The sequence below is a fragment of the Sciurus carolinensis genome, chromosome 8 (assembly GCF_902686445.1).
Source record: "Sciurus carolinensis chromosome 8, mSciCar1.2, whole genome shotgun sequence".
NCBI classification, from domain to species: Eukaryota; Metazoa; Chordata; class Mammalia; order Rodentia; family Sciuridae; genus Sciurus; species Sciurus carolinensis.
In genome coordinates this window covers 7299762-7313203 of record NC_062220.1, presented here as the reverse complement: position 1 = coordinate 7313203, position 13442 = coordinate 7299762, and positions in this window count along the sequence as shown.

Here is a 13442-nt window from a genome sequence, read left to right as displayed (position 1 = left end):
ATAACGAGACACACGCCACCATTTGAAATGATTGTGGCGAAGGACTTGGTATGGAAAGATGTTCATGACGTATTAAGACAAGTCTGGACCGAAGGATTCGATTTTTTCTTAAGATGTGCTTATAACAGAATGCGCATATGAAATTGCCCTATATATGGGATATCCTATATACATGCATGTATATATGTAATGTTTTCTATATCATGTACATAACATTTTATATATAACAGGTTGGGAAGTGTGTACATTAACATAATCTAGACATTTTTCTTTATTAGCGAGACGGCAGGCCATTTATATCTAACTTTTTAAAACTCTTGTTTCTACTTTGTAATTATAAGAGTAGTATTTTTGTCAGGGAGAGAAAACTCCTTAAGCAGCAAAGGTGAGCAGGCTAGTGGAAGGAGCCCGGTGTGAGGCCCCCAAGTAATGACCAAGATGCATTGTCTTTCAGAATTGCTTCTGCTCAGGGGACTTCCCCAATGAGGAACCTTCCCACCATGTGGTCCAGCAGCTGGGATCTCAACCCTTATCCTTAGTCTCTCTTTGGTCTGAACTCCACCGGGCCAGCAGAGAAGGGCTCATCCCAGATTCATTATTCGTGTAAAAATATGGAATTGGCCAGGGAGCTGTCCTGGGGTAAGCCCTTGCTGACTGGGGAGGTCTATTCCCAGGGCCTGACTTTCCTTTCTCCCTTGCTAATGCAGGAGTTTCCTGAGGCCTCCCAGGCTGGGTGTGTTGGGGGGATTGTCCCTCAGTGTAGGGATTTCCTGCCTGGAGCCCTGCCTTTCAGAGTAAATCCTTGAAAGTGAAGTCAGCCGGCTCCCCCCAGGCACTGTAGGCAAATGCTCTGGAATCTGCCTCCAAGTCCTTTTCCTGTTGTTTTCTTTGAGTTCTTCTTCCACCTGATTCCTTCCCCTTCCAATTAACACATCTTCTTTGTCAGTGCTGGACCCACGTTTGCCGGGAAGTACTAAGGGAAAGCCCTGACAACTGGACTGTAATAGTAGTTGCAAGGAAGGCGTCCTGAAGCCTCACCACAGGGTCCTGAATTTAAAAAGGAAAAAAAGCCAGCAGGAACTTTAGGACACACCTAAACCTAACCTATCCTGGGCAGGTGGAGACCAGTTGAGGTGCTTGGGCAAGTCAGCCAGCCTCCCAGGGTATGTGCAAGGTGGGAACAGATCATTCTAGAAATTCTGATCTCTTTCATCACTAACTTGTTTTGACACTGAACCCCAGTGAAGACCAGTGCCTCTTTTCTCACTGTGGCCTAGCTGATGGTCACTCTGCACAATTATTTGCTTATATCCTCATGACCACCATGTGCTGGCCAGTCCCTTACACACTGCCCTGAGGACCTACTCCCAGATGACTGGAGAATGGGCTGACTCGTGTTTAAGGGAGAGGCGGGTGTTAGCTCCATGGTGATGTGGCTCCTGTGGTCCAGTGTATCTTTGATGGACGCGTCCCTGTCTCCTAGAGGACATGAGCAGTGGGATGGGGTGCTGCGTGGGCTTAGGGGGCCGTCTGTGAGTGCCTCAAAGGAATTCTTCCTCAGGAAGAGGGTCTGATTGAGCTGGTTCTTACTGTCCAATAGGGGCTGCCCTTTCCGAGCACAGGGGAAAGTCAAGACCCCCGGAGGGCTGGAGGCCAGAATAGCAGGGTCAGGCTAACTCCCTGTGCTTGGTGAAAAGTGTCAGCGATTTTATGTAGAGAGAATTGCCAAGGATCACTTTCTCTCAAAGAGTTGTGAGCGTGAGAAATTTTAAATTTCATGGGTCTCTTCCAATTCATGTCCCCATCACATACTCTGGCCCTTTGGGCTATGTATTGTCCTTGGACAAGGACCATAACTTGCTCATCTTTATAGTCCCAATACCAGCCAACTGAATATCACACAACCAATAAGAAAATATATATTGAAATATATGTGTATATGTTTATTATGCATATATTTATCTTTCTTTTATTAAACAGGGCAGACTTTATAAAGTATCTAAAATTTAAACAATTTTGCAGGATGGGCAGAGAGCGTTTCAGACCAGAGGGTTGTGGTAGAAGTGTAAACTGGGTGAAAACCTAGAAAAAAATGGACTCCCATTTAGGAGAAGTAGAGTAGTCAGTATGGCTAAGACTTTGAATGACAAAGAAATAGAGGCTGTGCTAGTCAGATTTCTGTCTCTGTATCAAGCATACCTTAGGTAATTAACTTATAAAGGCTGTGGTCCTGAACTCTTCCAGGCTGTTTGACCTGCATCCCTGGAGGGAGGAGATGTTGAGTAGAATCCCCAGCCAATGCTTGGTCCCCGTGTAGTATGAACATGAAGTAGACCTTTGCTTAACGAGTCTCATGACTGTGGGGTAGCTCATTACTACAGCTAAACCCAGCCTATCCTAGCTGGTACAAAAGATTGGTGAAAGGCACTGAGGCAGATGCCCTTGGGCTCCAGGCAGTATCTGTTGAAGCTTGACTTACAGACTTTATCACCCCAGGGAGAAGGAGGCACCACCTGAAGGCTTGCAGCTGTTAGTGTGGCATTGTGCGGGAGACTCTGGAGTCTCTCCCGCAGAACCGGTGCCCAGCGCCTGCTTGGAATCCCCAAACTCGCAAAGTTGCAGGGGTGATGGTTTTCAGGACCCGGGCTCTATGGAGCTACCTCCTCTTCAGTTCTTTTTCTGGGAGCTGGGAGACTCGCGTGCCCCGTGGTTGGGCTGGGGGCTCACTGTGGACCAGTGCCTTGGAGACACTACACCGGTGCACTCGAGGACAGAGAAGAGGCAGTGTCTGTCCTCACTCACTCAGAAACTGTGCTGAGTTGTCACACTTTACCAATCTATGCACACCTTTTGGTCTTCTTTATAAACTGTCCATGCGTGTTCTAATTTTAAAGATTGTTTTGATTTATCAATCACTGAACAAAGTCGGTGAAAGGGAGCTTTGGGACCCTGCTCCTGCTCCCCCATCCTTGGCCACTCTGGGCCTCTCTCTAGGGGAGTCCCTGCCTCAGTCTGAAGCACAGCTCTGGGCATCTCAGGTGTCACCAAGTTCCCACTGTGGTGACACCACTCTCAGCCTGGAGGTAGGGTTCTCATGTGGCACTATGCCAGGGACACTCTGGGCACATGACATGTGGAGGAAGTTATCGTGCCCTTGAGTCCGAAGTTGCCTTTCATGGTTTCTAGATGCTTCTGTAGCCTCAATTATTCTGATGTGCTGATGTCAAAACCCACCTACACCAAGGCTGTCTGTGACTGTGACAGGCTTCAAGAATGACCCATCCCATGGCCTCTGTGTCTTCCCTGTGGCCAGGGTTTTGAACCCCAGTGTGAGTGAAGGATTGAACACCCAGGAAGTCCAGGCTCCCTGGGCAGGGCAAAGGCTCTGGTCCTGAACTCTCCCAGGCAGGAGAGGTCACCTCACCTCAGCAGAGATGAGGAGTACGGTCAGAGAATGTGTCGGTGGGCCTTTACGCAAACTCCAAACACGGGAAAACCCAGACTTACATGAGAGCAGCATCAGAGTTTGTTTTTAGATTTACTTTCAAAATTTAATAACTAATGTTACTGAATTTCCCTATAACTAAGTTCTCCACAGCTTTGAAAATAGTGTTCTAGTTTCAAAAATTAGATATTTCACCATGTAATTCAGGAATACTTACTGTGCGGAACATGGCCACCCCAGCAATGGCATTATTCATTATAATAGAGGCAAGCTTATTACTCAGATTCTGACTCATATTTACAAGAGATTTTGAAGTTTTATAAGGCTGACCCTTGAGTCATCAATTTTTGATGACCTCGTAATGAATATGATACTGCCTTATAACTTTCACAGTGGGGGAAAGATGTCACATCAAAGGCTAGTCACATGGAATTAGAAATATTTTATAGGGACACCAAGTCCTCTCTAGCTTGGGTAGGGACAAAACCTACTCAGTAGGAATGAGTCAAGCCTATATTGAGTACTTACTGGGTCCTTAGCCTAGTATTGGGAGTGAAGGACATATAATCAAGGTGATCATATTTTCTAAGCAGAAAGTCCATAGTTTTTATGTCACTTATGGGTGCTAAGACATAATCTGGGAAGTGTGGTGGCTGCAAACCCCTTTCTTCAAATGAAAACCTGAGAAGAGGAATAGAGAAATCAGATTAATGAGAAACTGCTGTGTTCAATGGCTTGCCCTCTTCTCTCTACTGGAGATTTCAGAAGAATTTCTACAGAACATGCTTTAAAAACCATTGATTTAGGAATTGGAAGGTCACTGATGGAGTCTGAGCGGGGAATACAAAATGAAATAGGCATTTGGAAATTTAAAGTGGCAGGAAGAATTCCTTAAGGGGAGGGCAGCAGATGTCAAGAGGTAAGCACTAAAGTCTTGGAGTTCAAAGCTTCCAGGAGAGTCCTGATGCACATGCCACGAGGACGCTGGACCAACTTCGTGGGTGCCGATATCCATTTTGCAATCATGTAAGTCCCTGACTGATCTGTGATGATCTGCTCCCACCCCAACTGCCTACCAGAAGAAAGAGTGAATTCTCTCTGGAAGATGGTGATGTCCGGCAGAGTCTCAAAGTATGTCTATGAATTTTTAAATATTGCACCTGTTACTCAGTCAAAAGCAGGCACACGTGCAAAAATATAAATTAGAGTGAAAATCAAGAGAAATACACATAATACACAAAAATTCATAGGAGAGTCAAATAGCAAAGTTATCAGACATGGACTTTAACTGATTTATAAGTTTAAATGTGATTAAATAAATGATGGAATGGATGATTTCAATAGAGAACTGGATATAAGAAAAAAGAACCAAACTGATTCTATAATATAGAGACTCTAGATGGGTTTCACAGCAGAGTGGGCGGGGGTGAAGCAAGAATTAGTGAACAGGAAGAAAAGCCAGTCAGAAGAAAATGGCTAGATTGTTGCACAGAAGGAAAATAATGGGAAATATAGGACATCTAAAAGAAAATATGGAACAGGGTGGGATGACTCAACATGCGTGTAATCAGAACCTCAGGAGAGGAGAATGAGACAGAGGCAGGAGCAAGAGAGAGTGTGGCCAAGAATTTTTCAAAACTAATGAAGTGAGACAAGTCACACTGCAAGAAGAATTGTAAATTCCAGTTAAAATAAATGAAAAGAAAACTGTGAGAACGAATAAGTAAACTGAGGTACATCCAAATAATAGAATAGTATTCAGAACTAAAAAGAAATGGGCTATTGAGCCATGAAAAGACATGGAAGAAACCTAAATGGGTATTGCTGAGTGAAAGAAGTCAATTGAGAAGGCTACATACTGTATGACTTCTACAATGTGGCATTCTGGAAAAGGCAAAACTATAGAAATAATAAAAAGATCAGTGATTGCCAGGGTCAGGGAGAGGGAGAACAGGATTTTCAGGACAGTGAAAACACCCTATATGATACTGTGTTTAAACCCCCAGAATCTGCAACACCAGGAGGGGGACTTCACGTGAGCCGTGACCTCGGGGAATGACGATGCCAACAGAGGTCACGACAAACCTGCCGCCCTGGTGGAGGATGCTCCTGGTCAGGGAGGTTGTGTGTGGCCTTTCTGCTTAATTTTGCTGTGATCCTAACACTGCTCTTAATGTGTGTATTTTTAATACTTCCATGAGGGAAATTCTTCATAGAAATAATAAAAAAACCAAAGAAAAAAGAAAACGTTCTATATACCAGATAAAAAGGACATATTCATTTCAAAGGAACATAAAATAAGACCTGTTGCTAATTTCTCAACAGAAAATATGGAAATCAAAAGACAAGATTGATCTTTCAAAAGTCCTGAAAGACAGTAAGTGACCACATAGAATTCCACGCCCATTCAGAGCATCCCTGCCAAATATTGAAATAAAGGCATTTCCAGATAAGCAAAAATGGTTTGTTAGCAGCACACTCTCACTAATGAAAATAAGATGGAGCCCTTTAAAAACAGCAGAAGAAACCCAGATGGAGATACAAAAAGGAATGAAGAACAAGAAAGTATAGCTGTGAAAATCTAAATTAATTTTGACTTTATAAAGCAATAAAAATAATGTTTTATAAGCTTTATCTGTAGAATCAAAAAATGACAATATTAATAGAAGAGGCAGGATAGATGTCAGTGGACTTAAACTCTTGTAAGATCCTTATGTTGTATGGGAAGTGTTCAGAGGCATCATTTAAGTAAAATTGTTTTATAGAGGTTTAGATCTTTTCTATAAAGCACAAGGTAATGCAATCACTGTCAATGTACAGAAGTTACAGGGATTTTGGTTTAATGAAAGACACTTCTGCAACATGTAAATAAGATTTTAACAAGACATAGTTGGATGACCTAACATTTGAAACACTAAACGAAGGGTAAAAGCATATGTAACTCCCTTAGTTTCCTGGGGATGTTGTAAAGTTACCACACACCAAGTGACTGAAAACAACAGAAATGTGTTCTCTTCTCTTTCAGGAGGCCCGAGGACCAGCAGCAAGGTGTTGGCAGAGCCGCACTCCCTGCAGAGGCTGGGGAGCCTCTCTCCTCCCTTCCAGCTCCCGGCATTCCCATTCCGCAGCTTGTGGCAGGATCAAGCTCTGCCTCTGTTGCCACATGGCCTTCTCTCTGTGGCTCTTGTCCTCTGTCTCTTATGAGGACACTCTCCTGTGCGTAGAGCTCACTCCAACTCTTAGTTGCATCTGTAGGAGATGCATTTCCAAATCAGGTCACATCCTGAATTCTAGATGAAAATGACCTTGGGGAACACTATTCAATCCACTACAATGACTAACAAGGCAAAAAAGGAGAGAAGAAGGTGCATAAAAGACTCGAGACAAGGAGAAGATAAATAATATATATAAAGGCAAATATTTGGGTAATTAAATGGAAATGGAGAAATTATTTTTAAAAACAAAGATTTTTAAAATTAGAATTAATAAAATAGCTAAACAATGAAATTATAAGGGCTATTAACTTGAAGATGTGTAAAGTAAAAGGACAGGAAAAATATATGCTGTGTCAACCTAATGAAAAAACACCAGGGGCTGGGCCTGTGGCTCAGTGGTAGCAGGCTTGCCTACCACACCTGAGGCCCTGGGTTCGGGCCTCAGCACCCCATAAAACAATAATAATAATTAAAAGGTTGTGTGTCCACCTACAACTAAAAATATATATTAAAAAAAAAACACCAGGTGAAATTATACTCATAGCCCATAAATTATGTTAAATAAGAAACATTCTTAGAGATAAGAAGAGACATTTTTGTAAGGATACCATGGTCGGTCTATCAGAAATACACAACAAATTTAAAGTTTTATGCAGCAAATATCACAGCCTCAAAAGGGATAAAGCAAGAATTAAAGAGAACTAAAAGAAAAAAAAAAAAAACGTTTAAATGTATAATCATGGATGGTGATTTTAACAACTTCTCTCTGTAACTGATAAAACAAGTCAGGGAACATCAGCAAGGATGAAGGATTTGAAAAAGCACAATTATGAACACAAAACAGTACTCAACAATTGGAGAATGCACTTTCTTTTAAGTGCACAGAGAACACTTACCACAACTGACTGCAATTTTCAAATCTAATGGAGTATATTCTTGGCCACACTAGAATAAGCTAGAAGTCCATAACAATGGACTTTCACAATGAGAAAATTCCCAAATGTGCGAAAATTGGACCATATACTTCCAAATAACTCATAGAAATTAGAAAATTCTTTGAAAGGAATGAAAATGAGATTAGAATAGATGCAAAATTTGCACAGTAAAGTTTAGATGGAAATGTAAATCCTTAAATGCACATATAAGAAAAGAAGAAAAGCAGAAAAACCAATAAAATAAGTAGCCATTTCAAAAAGAAGAACCAAAGTAAATCCAAAGAATGCAGAAGAAATGAGCTAACAGCTAAGAACAGAAAGTAGGTGTTCCTGGAGAGGGCGAGCATTCGAAGGTGGTCAGTAAGAAAGACTAGCAAGACTGATAAGCCCCCTGTAAGACCCACCAAGAGGAAAGAAAGAAGGCCCGTGAGTGGAGGGCAGGAAAGGAGAAACGGGAGAGTCCCCCGACCTGGAGACCCCGGAGAGGTGGTAGGAACACCGGGAGCCACTCGGAGCCAACAACACTACTGGAGAGTTAGATGCCATTGTCACAGGGATTTTCAAATTCCTTGAAAAAATAACTTATTAAAACTGACCAAGATAAAATATAAAACTGAATACTTTTATATCTGCTAAGTAGATTTAATGACTAAAAACTTTCCCAGAAAAACTAACAAACAAAACTTGAGTCTCAGAAGGCTTCACTGGTGAATTCTTCCAAATACGTCAGGAAGAACTAATAGGAATCTTACAATCTTCCAGAGAATTAGCAAAACAGGAAGTACTCTCCAAAGTGTTTTATGAACATTTATTTTATATAATATAGATATTTACATTGATAAAGACAAGAAAAGTATAGGCCAAAAGTATCTCTTTTATGAATTAGATGAAAATTTCCTAAACAAAATATTAGCATATGACTGGAACAATGTCTAAAAGGATAAAACATCATAACCCATTATATTTATTTTAGGAATTCAAGGTTGGCTTAACATTTGAAAATCAATTTGTCTAATTCATCATATTAATGGAATAAAGGAGAATAATTATACAATCAACTTTTTAGTTCTTTTTACATACACATGACTGTAGAGTATACAATCATCTTAATATATGTACAATCAGCATTTAAAAATTCAGTATCTATTCATGATAAAAGTCTTAGCATAATACGAACAGAAGGTACAGTTTCCTATGATTGCTATAACAAATAATAGGCTAAAATCTTGCTAGAAGTTTGAATAGTGGTGCTTTGGGAGAAAGGAGATTAAGACTGAGAGGAGGCACAAGGGTGGTTTCTGGGTAATATTTTTCTTCTTTTTGTTTTTAAGTTCACTTTACAAAGTAATTTTCCTAACAATTTATTTCAAAACCCCTCAAGTCTATAGAAAAATCATAAAAATAGTATAAAGAAAGTCCTCATACTGTACATCTAGATCACCAAGTGTTAACATTTGGCCACATTTGCTTTGTGTGTGTGTGTGTGTGTGTGTGTGTGTGTGTGTGTTTTCTAAGTCATTAGAAAGTTAGTTGAAGACACCCTGGCACCCCAAAATATTTCAACACGTGTCTTCTAAGAACAAAGGCTTTCTCCTACATAAATACTAGGTATTCGGGAAGTTAATAAATTATATGCTCATCCATTTTATAATGCATAGCCTTTGTTTCTCAATTATCCCCACAATGTCATCTTTTATTCCTAAGGCAGGATCCAATGAAGGCTCATGTATCACATAGAGCTGTCGTGTGTTTTCAGACCTCTTTCATCTAGAATAGTTCTAGAGCCTTCTAATTGCTTTCATGAAATCAACGCTTTTGAAGGGCTGAGGAGAGTTGTTTTGCAGGAGGTCCCTGCACTGGAGTACCCCAGCAGCGTGGCGCATCTCCCACACCAACACTGGAGAAAGCCTGTGGAAGGTTCAAACGTGGGCCACACGTTAGGACGGCGGCTGCTTCTGGGGAGGGGGTTTTCCAGATTGTTTCCTTACTTGTTGAAGTTCTGAATTTTGGTTAATGACTTCAGCGGTGACCTGGCCCTCTCAGCACATCACACCAGAAGGCAAGGATGCTGGCTGGTCAGACTTTTGATTTAACATAATTTGATTATTCAATTAAAATGGGGTTCGACAGATTTTTCTAAACTTATTCCCCAAGCATTTTTTGCTTAACACGTTTAATGTCCATTAATGGTTCTGACCCCAGTCATTACAATACGATTACGTTGACTGAAATGACAATGATGGTTATAAAACGGTGATTTTATGTTTCTACCATTTTATCTACATGTATTAGTGGACATTTTATATAAATAAGAGCTTTCTTTTTCCCCACCTTGAACATGAGCTGAACTTGTTAACATGGATTCACGGATTCTTTGATTAACGAGCTGCAACACACGCCTGTCTTTGGATGCTCGGCTGGTGGAGTCTCCGCTCGCTGGGGCCTGTGCTGCCCATCCGCCCTTGGGTGCATTGGTACTTTCTGCACAGAATGCTCCATGGCTGCTCCTTTAGGTTTCCTGCCTCGCCCCGGAATCGGCCACCTCTCCAAGAGTTTTTGGTTCCTTCTAATGACATTTTATGGCCAAGCTGTGGGCACTAGGAACGCTCACTGCCACCGGGCCCCTCTGTCCCTCAGAGAAGAATGAGGGAATCCGCATCCTGGGAGACCACAGCTCCACACCACAGGTGTCTCATACCTCCCTCCCGCATTCCCTATTCATGGGCCTGTCTCCCGCAGAGGGAGCCCGAGCTCCCCAAAACGACATTACACCTGAGGGACTTCCTTCAGTTCGTTGGCTTCTCTTTCTTCCTGAGACTATATTCCAGAGTTTTGGTCTCTACCGTGATCACCGTACCATGCTACCAGGCGTGCTGTCTTTGCATTCATTTCTAGGTTTATCCCTTCATATTAGCTGCTTTATTTTTGGAAATGTGAAAACGTTAAAACGATTCAAAGTCAAGTCTATAAGAATGCGCGTGCAGAGGAGAGCCATTTCTGTCTTTTCCATCTTTTTTCCATCCACCCTGTTCTATTTTTCGATTTGGATGCCACGTTATATAGGTGACTTGAAAATCATCTGTAAGGCTGAACACTTACGACGTGTGCATTTTTGCATATTTCATGCTTGAATGGAAGAGCTTAGAAAACATACCCAGTGAGACGCGTGTGCCGGCCTTTCATGGGGACGCAGAATCACAGGAAGCATGAAGGAACGCGCGGCGGGAGGGAGACCCAAGTGCAGCCGAGCTGCTTCCAGAAGGGGGCGCCAGAGGACCGGAGGTCGGTGCCCAGCGCCGGCCGCTGAGGCTGCGCAGAGTCGGACCCGGCCTGGTCTCCAGCTGCTGCCGCGGCTCGAGCGGCGCTGGAGGCCGGGCGGGAAGTCCCACTCTTGTTTACGTTCAGCTCTGTAGGTCCTCAGCCGGGAGCCTGGAGGAAGCTCTGGCCTGCTGCTGGTGGACAGGGCCGGCGGCAGGGAAGGAGAGCAGTCTGCACTGGAATCCGTCGGTACTTATGCCTGTGTGTCCTAAACCAGTGACAACGACCTGCAGAGAACAATGGCTGCTGCTTCACTTCCACCTCTCAAATGTCATCCGAATTCGCCATTGTCCAACTCCAACCTGAATCCGTACTGGGACCTGGGGAGGCAGTTCCAGCTGTTCCAGTGGACCCAGTACAAACTGCCACATGAGAGAGGAAGGGTGTCCCAGGGTAAAGAGTGCTGGCATGGAGAAAGGGCTAGAACCGACCCTCCTGGGGACGTCGCGCTGAGGAGCGAGAGTAAGGAAGGCGACGACTCTGTTAGCTCCATAGGCTGAGGCAAGGACCGCTGCGGGGGCAGGGGCGGGGGTTAGGGGACAGGGCACTTAGTTTGCTCATGTTTCGGGGCCAGAAAGACTTTTTTTCCCCCATGGGATTCTGCTTACAACCAAGATTTATCCCAATTGCGACTGGATTTAGCCTCCTACCTAAACAATGAGAAAGTGGTAAATTATATGAAATAATAGCTTTTGAGACACTGAACATCAGATGGTGATGGTCAGTAATCCTTGATCAAAAGGAAATGAGCAAGCCAAGCCCTGTGAATGCCCCGGGTTACTGAGAAAGTTCTAGGCCATGGCAGGAGGAAGGGGCCCAGGCAGAGCCCAGCGGATTCCAGCAATTGAGAGGGAGCTTCAAGTCTTGGGAGAGGGAAAGCTGCTAGTTTGCAGGAGGGAGAACTGGACAGGAGAGAGATGCCCAGCGACAGAAATCTGGAGCTTGCAGAATGTCACACGCAAATGTTCTGCGGGGCATTGATTAGCACATGGACATGAGGAAACTCTCCACCCCGCATGGAAGGAACCATTTGAAAGGATCAGTGCCTGGTCCTCCCGCTGGAGGTAGAGCTTGTTCCCTGCAGCCACCCTGGAAGACCTTGTGCCTATGGGACACTGGAGGGAGTTGATGGAAATATCTCAACTACATTCCAGAACAGAGCTCAGGGCTATTTGTAGGAACACACAATATCCAGCACCCCACAATGTAAAATCATGATGTTTGGCAGGCAAAGTTTACTAGACATTAAGGAGGTGGGAAAAATACTATCCATAATTAGGAGAAAAATCAAGCTATAGAAACTGACCCAGAAGAATTAGCAGACAACATTGAAAGTTATTATAACTATATTCTATATGTTCCAAAAGCTAAGCAATGCCACAAACTAATTTTGTACCCCTGCCCCAATTCATATGTTGAAATTTGAACTACCAAGATGAAAGTAATAGGAGGTGATTAGGTCATGAGGACGGAGTCCTTATGAATGGGATTAGGGCACTTATAAAAGAGGCCCTAGAGGGTTCCCTTGGAGCCTCTGCCTTGTGAAGTTGCAGCAGGAAGACAGCCGTTGGTGGGCATGATGGCACATGCCTGTAATCTTAGTGACTCGGGAGGCTGAGACAAGAGGACTGGAAGTTCTAGGCCAGTCTGGGCAACTTTAGTGAGACCCTGTCTCAAAATAAAAAAGGGCTGGATATATAACTCAGAGGTAGTGTGCTTGCCTATCGTGTGTGAGGTCCTGGGGTCAATCCCCAGTACCTCAAAGAAACAAAACAAAAACAAAAAACAGAGACAGCTGTCTATGAACAAGCAAGAGAGCCCTCACTGAGCAGAGAATCTGCTGGTGACTTCATCTTGGACTTCCTATCTCCAGAACTGTGAGAGATAAATTCCTGTTGTTTGCTGACTTCCCAGTCTGTGGTAGTTTGTTTTAGTAACTCAAATGGATTGTCTAGTTTCCTGGGAGCTATTTAAAGATTCCATAGAGTGTGAAAAATCTTCTCCTACTCTTCTTTCAACATAGAACACTTCTGGCCACCCAACTGTGAGGGCTCCCCATCCAGTAATTTTTACCACTTAATCCAATTCTAACACTGCCTATATGGAGTTGCAGTCACATCCCACAGGTTAAAGGCTCAGTTCCACATGACTACCTCCACTTCAGATGCCGATTGCAAGTACAGTCTCTAGTACTTCTGCCCAACAGGTATAAATTGGGGCAGAAGTACTAGAGACCTGGTTCGTCTCAGGTAAAAATAGCTAATGGTCTATTATTACAAAGCACACTGCCAAGGATATGGATGAACAGCCAGATGAAGTGCTATATTGGGCGGGGATGGGGAAGGGGCATGGAGAATCCATGCTCTCTCCAGGCACGTCATCTTCCTAGCTCCTTCCCATGTTGGGCAACCTGAAATTTCTTTGATTGTCATTCTTTTGGGCTCATTTACTTGGGGATAGTTGATTAAGTCACTGGACTTGGTTATCAACTCAACTTCAGCTACTTTCCCTTCCTTGGAGGTAGGAGAT